At 33.1% G+C, this 11,677-nt stretch overlaps 1 long non-coding RNA gene across 1 annotated transcript in view; it reads left to right on the top strand.

Moving 5' to 3' along the window:
• Positions 1 to 907: 907 nt before the first annotated feature.
• The window catches only part of LOC135268297 (uncharacterized), a 78,730-nt gene continuing 67,960 nt past the window's right edge, over positions 908 to 11,677 (top strand). Inside the window, exon 1 of the long non-coding RNA XR_010336551.1 lies at positions 908 to 1,000. This is a non-coding gene — a long non-coding RNA (uncharacterized LOC135268297). The remainder of the gene's footprint in view (positions 1,001 to 11,677) is intronic.

The following is an 11,677-nucleotide window of genomic DNA, read 5'->3' as shown; positions in this document are numbered from 1 at the left end:
TTAGGACATTAGGTGACAATGTTCTTACTTTGAAATTCAGAGTATAATCATGATAGCATTTATAGTTTTGAATTCCTATACTATTCCAGAAACATTACATACAATACTTCAATTATTGGTATTATTTATTTTAAAGGTGAGGAATCTGAAGCTCAGAATGGCAAATCATACAGCCAATATGGTAAAGATGGGATGCAGACTGAGGCTGCCTATTTCCCTTGATGGCAATCACTTGTTTGACCCTTTCTCTCACCTTGCATCTTTCTCTTGGTTCCTTCAGACCCTCTTGGTTTCCCTCAACTGAAGGAAAGTAGCTGAGAAATATTGTGGACACAGCCAGAGTTGTAGGAGGACTCTCTGGGTTCCAAGAGGAGGGTGAACCTGAACCTGGCTCTCTGGTGGTATCAATATGGAGGAAAAATATTTAAGAAGAGAGGCTGCATAGTAACTAGGGTTAAATGCAACCAGAGACAACCTGACAAAGAATTTACTTGCCCAAAAAGATGAAACTTGAAACAAGGACAGCAGCTTGTATGGGATCAAGCAGAAAGGAGTGACAGACCTGGTTTTGTGTTTGCACATAGTTAAACAACATTAAGCATATGTACTATCAACATTGTAGGTCTTTGAGATCACATCTTTCTTCATGGTCCACTCAAGTTTGAGGAACACTGTTCTAATTCAAAGAGTAATTATAGATGTTGAAGGTCAAGAGAAAGGAGAAAGCATGGTAGGTGAGTAGGGAAAGTATTTGCAGGCAATCCCCTGGAAATAAGTCATATTTTTTCCTTTATTCAAATATTTATTTGGTAATGAAGATTTATTTCTAGGTGAAGGGTAGAGTCAGTGGGACTAATTTTGGAAAGCTGTTATGTTAAGCAAAGTTTATCTTTACTCCTACAGTTTTCTTCAGGAAGCCATCACAAATCTCCTGTTGGTGCTCTTCATGCTCTTTTTTCCAGTGGACTCTTAAACTTCTGGAATGGTGAGCAATGACCTGGTAAGGAGCAAGGCTTTCTTTGCATGTCCTGACCCCAGGCTATTCTCAATATCCACCTAATATACATGTTGCATATCTGTTGAGCCTGTGTATTCTAAGGAGAAGTTGCTTGTTTTATCTTACTGATATGATTTTCTAATTTTAAAATATTCTTCCATTCATCAATACTTAATTTTTCTATTTAATGTTCTTCTATTCTCTTGCCTACTGCCTCCCAGGGTAAAAGCTTGCTGATAAAATAAATCAGACCATAATTTAAGATAATGGCTTTAGGATTTAGTTAGCCCTTTGTGTTAGTCTGTTCCTATGCTGCTATGAAGAAATACCTGAGACTGGTAATTTATAAAGAAAAGAGGTTTAATTGACTCATAGTTCTGCATGGCTGGGGAGGCCACAGGAAACTTACAATCATGGTGGAAGGCACCTCTTCACAGGGCTGCAGGAGAGAGAATGAGTGTGAGCAGGGTAAATGCCAGATGCTTATAAAATCATCAGATCCATGAGAACTCACTTACTATCATGGGAACAGAATGGGAAACTGCCCCCATGATCTAATCACTTCCTGCTGGGTCCCTCCCATGAGATGGGGATTATGGCAACTCTAATACAAGATGAGATTTGGGTGGGGACACAGCCAAACCATATCACCCTCCATAATGACATGCACATTTTAAAATACCCTTCTGAAGAAAATGCTTTAATTTTAAAGCTTTACTTTAATTGTGAGATTTGGAGCTCTATAATTTTCTTGTAGGAGCACAAAGGTCTTTCATAGCTTACCAAATAATGTAATATAGGCAGCTTACTGGTTTACAGTACAGAGGGCAGAGCATCCCTACTTATTTTGGTTAGACTGATAAAGTCAGATGTATCTTGGGTACAAAGTAGCTATAACTTCGTTTGATTTTGTCTACATTTAAGATAATGCTGTATTCTTTTTTTTCCTTTAATTATGAAAACACCTTGCTTTGGGATCTACAAAAATACCTAAATGTAACTTCAAAAACAACCAAATTGTTTAGCTGAATTCTTAAAATTATAGAACAATACAAGAAGTGGGATGTTGAACTGAAAAGCTATGTCAAATTCTGATTTTGGAAAAGAAAGCAATATAATATTTTGGTTACATCTTCCAGGTGACTACAAAATGTTGACTTAAACATTAACAAATTACAATTAAATATTACCTAGGAAAATTGCTGTTTTAATTATATTGACTTAGATATCTCACTCAGGTTGATAGTGAAATTACGTTTTTATTCTCTAGAAATCTTTTATATATGTTATAGGAGTTTTGTTAAATATCCCCCACAAATATTTGTAATGTTTAATCACTTTATTCCCTTGACTTTTTATTTGCTGACACAGTTTCAAACTCTGCATTTGAACCTTGAATATGTCCCTCATGACCTTTAACTTTCTGATCACAAGAGCTCATAGAGTGCTGGGAAATATTAATGAAAAATAACCTTAAATCTTGAATTTCAGTATTAAAAAAGAAATATTCATCCAACTTTTATAAAAAGTCAATGCCTATTCATGATAAAAATTTCTTTGCAAACTAGTATTTAAATAGAACTTGCTTAACCCAATAAAGTTGTCTATAAAAAAGCCTACAGTTGATATTTTATTTAATAGTGAAATGAAATACTTTTGCCTAAGATTAAAATAGAAAAGGATATCCATTCTCATCACTTCTCTTCCACATTATACTGAAGTCCTAGCCAGTACAATAAGGAAAAAGAAAGAAATAAAATCCTGATATCCAGAATTTACAACGAGCTAAAACAGATTTACAAGAAAAAAACAAACAAGCCCATTCAAAAATGGGTGAAGGATATGAACAGGTACTTTACAAAAGAAGACATACATGAGGCCAACAAGCATATGAAAAAATGCTCATCATCCCTGGTCATTAGGGAAATGCAAATCAAAACTACATTGAGATACCATCTCACGCCAGTTAGAATGGCGATCATTAAAAAATCTGGAGACAACAGATGCTGGAGAGGATGTGGAGAAATAGGAACACTTTTACACTGTTGGTGGGAGTGTAAATTAGTTCAACCATTGTGGAAAACAGTGTGGCGATTCCTCAAGGACCTAGAAATAGAAATTCCATTTGACCCAGCAATCCCATTACTGGGTATATATCCAAAGGATTATAAATTGTTCTACTATAAGGACACATGCACACGAATGTTCATAGCAGCACAGTTCACAATAGCAAAGACCTGGAACCAACCCAAATGCCCATCGATGATAGACTGGACAGGAAAAATGTGGCAGATATACACCATGGAATATTATGCAGCCATCAAAAACGATGAGTTCATGTCCTTTGTAGGGACATGGATGAACCTGGAAACCATCATTCTCAGCAAACTGACACAAGAACACAAAATCAAACACCACATGTTCTCACTCATAGGCGGGTGTTGAAAAATGAGAACACATGGACACAGGGAGGGGAGCACTATACACTCGGGTCTGTTGGAGTGAGTGGGGGAACAGAGGGGGGATAGGGAGTTGAGGAGGGATAGCATGGGGAGAAATGCCAGATATAGGTGAAGGGGAGGAAGGCAGCAAATCACACTGCCACGTATGCACCTATGCAACAACCTTGCATGATTTTCCCATGTACCCCAAAACCTAAAATGCAATAAAAATAAATAAATAAATAAATATATTAAAAAAAAAAGAAATAAAATCATGTAAATTTGAAAAGAAGAAATAAAACTTTTCATTTGTAGATGATGTGATCATCTATGAAGAAAATTCTATGGAATCCACAAGAAAAGCTCTTGGAAATAATAAGTGAATTTAGCTAAATTCCAGGATCCAAGATTGATATAAAACAGTCAAATGAATTGTTGTATACTGGCAGCTAACAACTGGAAAAGAAAACTTGAAAAATAATACTATTTGCAATACAGTAAAAAAATAAATCAAATATCTGAAAATAAGTCTAATGAGAAATGTGCAAGACCCTACACTAAAAATTATACAATGTTACTCGGAAAAACTTTAAAAGATCTAATTGATAGATAGATATCAGGTCTGTAAATTGTTAGACTCAATATTGTTGAGAAGACCAAACTGATCTATATGCTCAACTCAATCTCAATCGTAGTCTTGATGTACTTTTTTGAAGAAATGATAAATTCTAAAACTTCTGAAGAAATTGATAAAGTCTAAAATTTAAATTGAAATTCAAAGAATCTAGCATAGCCAAAGAAATCTTGGAAAAGAATAAAGTATAAAGACTTATGCTACCTTATTTTTGGATTTATTTACAGCTACAATAAGCAAGACACTGAGGTGCTGGGGTAAGGATAGATTAAATAGGTTAAGAAAACTGATCAGAGCTCAGAAATAGACTCATGTATTTACAGTAAATTGCTTTTCCATCATGTACCCAGTCAGTGGGAAATTCATTAAAGGAAATGAGTCTTTTTAACAAATGGCAGTGGAACAATTGGCTATTCATTTAGAAAAGTTGAACCTTAGCTCCTTACCTCACATCATAAATAAAATTTAGTTTGAGACAGATAATAATAAAAGCTAGAACCATAAAATATCTACAAAACCCCAAGAAAATATCTTTGTGATCTTGAGGTAGGCAATGATTTTTTAAAGGGGATACAAAAGCATGAATTTTAACAAAACACAATTCATAAAATAAACTTTATCAAAATTAACAATCTACTTATTAGAAGATATCACCAACCTCCCCCATGCCCCAAGGAGACAAAAAAGAACTGATAAGTGAAGCATGAATCAGGAGAAAATATTCACAATGTATACATTTGACAAAAGATGCACATCTAGAATAAAGATTTCCTACAAATTGACAGTAAAAAGACAAATCCATAAAAAATGGGGAAAAGATCTGAACAAGCACTTTAGAAAAGAAAATAACAAAATGATAAAGATTAAACACATAAAAATGGATTCAACATCACAGCGCTAAAGAAAATGCAATTGAAAACCACAATAAGATACCATTCCATACTCACTAGAATGGCTGAAATAAAAAATGTCAACTTTCAAAGTTAGTAAGGATGTGGAACAACTAGAATCAGATCAGTGCTATTGTGAAATGAGCTTAAATTTCTGTTCCTGTTAAATTCTGTTCAAGATGATTTGATTTATGTGATAAAATTGTTTCTGGAAAATGTTATTCATCCTTGCAATTATCCAAAAATTATATATTTACAGTTCACAATGGCTGAAATAAAATAAAGTTGTTTGTGCCTTCAAAGAGCATATAGACAAGTTTGCAAACTAAAGCTTTGTTAAGTCAGCCACTATACAGCAAATGTTGTTTATTCACATTTTCTTGATTCCCAGATACATGTATTATCTTGCAATCAATTTCAAAATAAATCTGACAATTGATTGATTTTCTCATCAGAGACTTTTTATTAAATCAATGGTACATTTTACAGTTGAGGAAATGCATTAAATACATCTAGTTATTATATTCAAATCATCCAGCTGTTCTGTCTGGAGGGAAGTATATTTGAAACATGAAAGGAAAAGGATGAAAGCAATGACTATCTCCTGATTGAAAAAAAATTATAGGAGCTTATAAACTCTCATCTTATTTATTTGTTTTGTGGATGGGGAGAAGGGTTGGTTCTTTCTGATTTCTGCCACAGAGCCACTGAAAGCAGAGCCTTTGAGTGCTAAAAAGTTGAAAAAGGGATTTGGTGAAGGGGTTAAGAGTTGGACTGCAGGGTCAGACACACCCCTGTGCTAATTTTTTAATTTACCAAGTAGTTAAATGCAGGATAATTACTTACCCTCTATAGGCCTCAGTTTCCTTCTGTGTAATGATACCAGACTTAATGGGCAATGGTAAGGTTTAATGAGTTTCATTTAAAAGGTGTTCAAGACAATGCTTCTCAATTTAGTGTTCACTAAATTGCAGCTTATATTGTTAACTAAAATCTTTCTTCTGAAAAGAATCAGAATTGTATGTAGCTTCCAATTCTAAAGAAGACAGGGGTACTAGCTCTTTCTAATCTTTGCCAATTTTATAGGCAAAAATCTCTTGTAGTTTAAAAAAAATTGAATCCATGAACATTCAAATTTTCATTTATGTTTCCCAATAAAATTTTATAGAAAATGGGAAAATTGTTACTTAATCACTTCCCTTAGGGTTAAAGAAAAGGGAGCTCCTCAGGTTCTGAGGTTTCAATTCCTGTTATAGTCAATAAACATAAAAATAGGTTTTACTTTGCCTATAGTTCATGTCATTAGTTCTTTGGGTTTTATTTTGTTGTTGGGTGGGCCTGCAGTACTTAGGTTACTTTTTGCTTAGGAATAAGGTAGCATACTGGACATTTTGACAAGATAAGTGTAAATATAGTAATTTGACATGTAGTAATCCCAAGTTTCTGTTTATATCTCAAAAGTCATTGTTTTTTAAAAGTTATTTATTTCAGAGGAAAAAAATCTTTATTGTAAGCCCTTTTATTCTTTGATTCTTTTGTATTTTAAAATATATCATAATGGTACAGATATTTTTTGGTTACATATAATATTTTTATACATATATACAATGTTCAATGATCAAATCTGAGTAATTGGGATATACATCACCTCAAAATTTTATCTTTTTTTATGTTGGGAACATTATAATTTCTTTTTAGCATTTTGAAATATACAATAAATTATTATTAACTATAATTTTCCTACTATACTACCAAATACTAGCATTTCTTTTTTCTAAATGCATTTTTGTACCCATTAAACCAGCTTCACTTCACCTACCCTCTTTCCCCTTTTCTTTCTGGTATGATTTGGCTCTGTGTTCCTACCCAGATCACATCTTGAATTGTAATCCCCACGTGTCAGGGGAGGGATTGGTGGGGGGAAGGTGATTGGATCATGGGGTGGTTCCCCCATGCTGTTCTCATGATAGTGAGCTCTCATAAGAGCTGAGGGTTTTAAAGAGTGGCACTTCCTTGTTCTTGCACACACTCCCTCTTGATGCCTTGTGAAGAAGTTACCTGCTTCCCCTTCCCCTTCCACTATGATTGTAAGTTTCCTGAGGCTCCTACCCATGCTTCCTCTTAAGCCTGCAGAACTGCAAGTCAATTAAACCTCATTCCTTTATAATTACCCAGTCTCAGATAGTATTCTTTATAGCAGTCTGATAAAGGACTAATGCACCTTCCCAGCCTGTTTATGATGATTTCACTCTCCATTTCTATCAGGTCCACTTTTTAAATTCCCACATATGAGTGAGAACATGCAATATTTGACTTTCTGTGCCTGGTTTATTTCACCTAACATTATAACTTCCAGTTCCCTCCATGTCACTACAAATGACAGGATTTCATTCTTTTTTTATGACTAAAGAATATCCCATTGTGTCTATATACCACATTTTCTTAATGCATTCATCTATTAACGGACACTTAGGAAGATTCTGTATTTTTGCTAATGTAAATAGTGCTGCAATAGATACAGGAGTGCAAATATCTCTTCAACATACTGATTTCCTTTCTTTTGAATGTATACCTAGCAGTGCTGGATCATAGTGTAGTTCTATTTTTAATTATTTGAGGAAACTCCATACTGTTTTCCATAATGGCTGTACTACATTACATTCCCACCAACCACTGTATGGCCATTAACCTTTCTCTGCATCCTCATCAGCATTCGTTATTGTTGTTATTATTTGCCTTTTTGGTAGTAGCCACTTTAATTAAGGTGTGATGATATTTCTTTATGGTTTTGATTTGCATTATATTTAATAACTAGACATGTTGAGCATTCTTTCATATACTTATTGGCCATTTAAATGTCTTCTTTTGAGAAATGTCTATTCAGATCTTTTGCCTATTTTAAAATCAAATTACTTTTTTTTCGTTATGGAATTGAGTTCCTCGTATATTCTGGTTATTAATTCCTCCTATTCTGTAAGCTCTCTCTTCATTTTGTTAGTTATTTCCTTTGCTGTTCAGGAGATTTTTAGCTTGATATAATCCCACTTGTCTTGTCTTCTTCTTCTTCTTTTTTTTTTTTTTATAGTTTCAGGTCTTACATTTAAGTCTTTAATCCAATTTTTCCTGATTTTTGTATATCGTATATCTTCTGCATGTAAATATCCAATTTTCCCAGAATCATTTATTAAAGAGACTGTATTTTCCCTGGTGCATGATCTTGTCACCTTTGTCAAAAATGAGTTGTCTATAAGTGCATGATGTATCTTTGGGTTCTCTATTCTGTTCCATTGGTTTATGTGTCTGTTTTTGTGCCAGCACCATGCTGATTTGGTTATTACAGCTTTGTAATATAATTTGAAAACAGGTAGTGTGATTATTCCAGCTTTTTTCTTTTTCTCAGAATTGCTTTTTCATTTGGATTCTTTTGTGGTTCTGTATGAATTTTAGAATCTTTTTTCTATTTCTGTGATAAATATCTTTGGTAATTTGATAGAGATTGTATTGAATCTGTAGATCATTTTGGGAAGTATAGGCATTTTAACAATAGTAATTCTCCCAATCCATAAACACAGAATATCTTTCCATTTTTTGGTGTTCCCCAATTCCTTTCATCAGCGTTTTAGAGATTTTCTTGAAGAGACTTTTCACTTACCTGGTTAAATTTATTCCTAGGCATTGCATTTTTTATGGCTATTATAAATGAGATTGCTTTCTTAATTGTTTTTCTCAGATTGATCATAGTTAGCCAATAGAAACTATTGATTTTCTATGTTGATTTTGTATCTTGCAATTTTACTAAAATGGGTTACAAATTCTAAGAGTCTTTTTGGTGGAGACTTCAGGCTTTTATAAATACAAGAACATGTCTTATGCAGACAAAAATAATTTGACTTCTTTCTTTCCCAGATGAATGCCTTCTTTTTCTTTCTCTTTCCTAACTGCTTTTGGCTAGGGCTTCTAGTACTACATTGAATAAAAGTGTTAAAAAGTGGGCATCCTTTTCTTTTTTGAGATCTTACTTAAAAGGCTCTCAGTTGTTTCCTTTCAGTATGAGATTAGCTGTGGGATTGTCAAATATAACTTTCATTGTGTTGAGGTATCCTTCTTTCATATTCAATTTGTTGAAGGTTTTTATCATAAAGGGATGTTGAATTTTATCAAATAATCATTCAGTATCTATCAACATAATGATCATTTTTTTGCCCTTGTTTCTATTGATATGATATATCATGTTTATTGATTTGATTATGTTGAATCATGCTTGCATCCCTGGGAGAAATCCAACTTGATCATGGTAAATTATCCCATTAATGTATTTGCTAATATTTTCTTGAGAATTTTTGGATCTCTATTTATAAGGAATATTAGCCTGTAGATTTATTTTTTGTGTGTTTTTGTCTTATTTTTCTAGTCCCTCCTCTTCAGGATTTTTTGGAAATAGCTTAGTAGAATTGGTATTAGTTCTTTCTTAAATGTCTAGTAAAATTCAGTAGTGAATCCATCATGTTCTGGGCTTTCTCTGATGGGAGACTTTTTATTACTGCTTCAGGCTTATTACTCAATATTGGTCTGGTCAGGCTTTTCCATTTTTTACTGGTTTAATCCTGGTAGGTTATATGTGCCTTGGAATTTTTACATTTAATTATTTTTTGCAATTTGTTGACATCTAGTTGTTTATAGTAGTCTCTAATGATCCTTTGTATTTCTGTGGTAACTGTTGTAATGTTTCCTTTTTAATCTCTGATTTTATGTATTTGGGTCTTATCTCTTTTTTCTGTCTAACTAAAGGTTTGTCAATTTTGCTTATTTTAAAAAGCAACTATTTATTTTGTTGATCTTTTATATTTTTAAAATGTCAATTTTCTGGTCTGATCTCTAACATTTCTTTCCTTCTACTAACCATGACTTGCTTTATTTTTGCTTTTCTATTTCTTTTAAGTGCATTGTTAGTTTATTTAAGAGGAATGTTTCTATATTTTTGATGTATACCTCCATCACTATAATATTTCTTTTTATTGTCCCTTTTGCTGTATTTCATAAGTTATGGTATGTTGTGTCTGCATTTGAATTTTATTCAAAAACTTTACATTTTCCTTTTAATTTCTTCATTGACCCATTGGTTGTTGAGGAACATGTTTAATTTCCATGTGTTTGTATTGCTTCCAAAGTAGCTTTCTAGTTTTATTCTGTTGTGGTCAGAAAAGATACATGACATGATTTAGACTTTCAAAAAATTTGTTGAGACTTGCTTTTTGGCCTAACATATGGTCCATCCTGGAGAATGTTCCATTTGCTGAAGAGAAGTTGGATGAAATGTTCTGTAAATGTCTCTTAGGTCTTTTTGTTCTAGAGTATAGCTTAACTCTGATGTTTGTTTGTACATTTTCTGCCTGGGTGTTCTGTCTGTTGCTTAAGATGGGGTGTTGACTGCATGTTCTCACTCATAAGTGGGAGTTGAGCAATGAGAACACTTGGACACAGGGAGGGGAACATCACATACTGGGGCCTGTTGTGGGGTGGGGGGCTAGGGGACTTATAGCATTAGGAGAAACACTTAATGTAGATCATGGGTTGAAGGGTGCAGCAAACCACCATGATACATGTATACCTATGTAACAAACCTGCATATTCTTCACATGTATCCCAGAACTTAAAGCATAAAAAATAAAAGCCCATAAAACAAACAAACAAAAAGATGGGGTGTTGAAGTCCCCTACTATTATTATATTACAGCCTATCTCTCCTTTTAGATTTCTTAATATGTGCTTTATATATTTGAGTTCTCCAGTACTGGATGCATACTTATTTACTATTATTATATAATCTTGTTGAACGAACCTCTTTGTCATCATATAATGACCTTTTAAAACATCTTTTTACCGTGTTTGACTTAAAATCTATTTTATCTTATATAACTACTTCTATTTTTTTTCTTTTTAGTTTCTATTTGCATGGAATATCTTTTTCTATCCCTTCACTTTCAGTCTGTGTGTATCTTTGTGGGTGAAGTGAGTTTCTTGTAGGCAGCACATAGTAAGGTCTTGTTTTTTAATCTAGTCAACCTCTTTATGTCTTTTAATTGGAGAAGTTAATCCATTTACATTCAATATTGTTATTGATATGTAAGGACCTATTAATTCTATTTTGTTACTTCTTTTAAGTTGTTTTGTAACTCCTCTCTTCCTTTCTTCCTGTCTTACTGTCTTTCTCTATGGTTAAGCAATTTTCTCTGGTAGTATGTTTTAATCTGTTGCTTTTAATTTTAGTGTATCTTTTATAGGTATTTGAATTGTGGCTGTCATGAGGCTTACAGAAAATATCCTATAGTTATAACTATTATTTTAAACTGATAAGAATTTAACTTTTATTGCACAACAAAAGAGAAATAAGTAAACAAAAAACACCCATGCACATGAACTTTCTTCACATTTTGAATTTTTATGTTGTAATTTACTTTTATACTGCCTGTCTTTTAACAAATTGTTGTAGTTATTATTTTTAATAGTTTTGTCTTTTAGTCTTCTAATTAATGAGATGTGGTTTAAGTTTAAACACCATGATTATTTTCTTTCTATTTGAAGAACTGTAGCATTTCTTATAGGACAAATCTGGTAGTGGTAAATTCTCTCAGCTTTTGTTTATCTGGGAAATTTTGATCTCTCCTTCATTTCTGGAGGGTTGCCTTGCTGGATACAGTATTCTTCGTTGGCAGGTT

This window comes from Aotus nancymaae, unplaced genomic scaffold (genome assembly GCF_030222135.1).
Source record: "Aotus nancymaae isolate 86718 unplaced genomic scaffold, 86718_ANA_hifiasm-v0.15.2.pri h1tg000040l, whole genome shotgun sequence".
NCBI classification, from domain to species: Eukaryota; Metazoa; Chordata; class Mammalia; order Primates; family Aotidae; genus Aotus; species Aotus nancymaae.
This window is presented reverse-complemented; position numbering and strand designations above follow the sequence as displayed.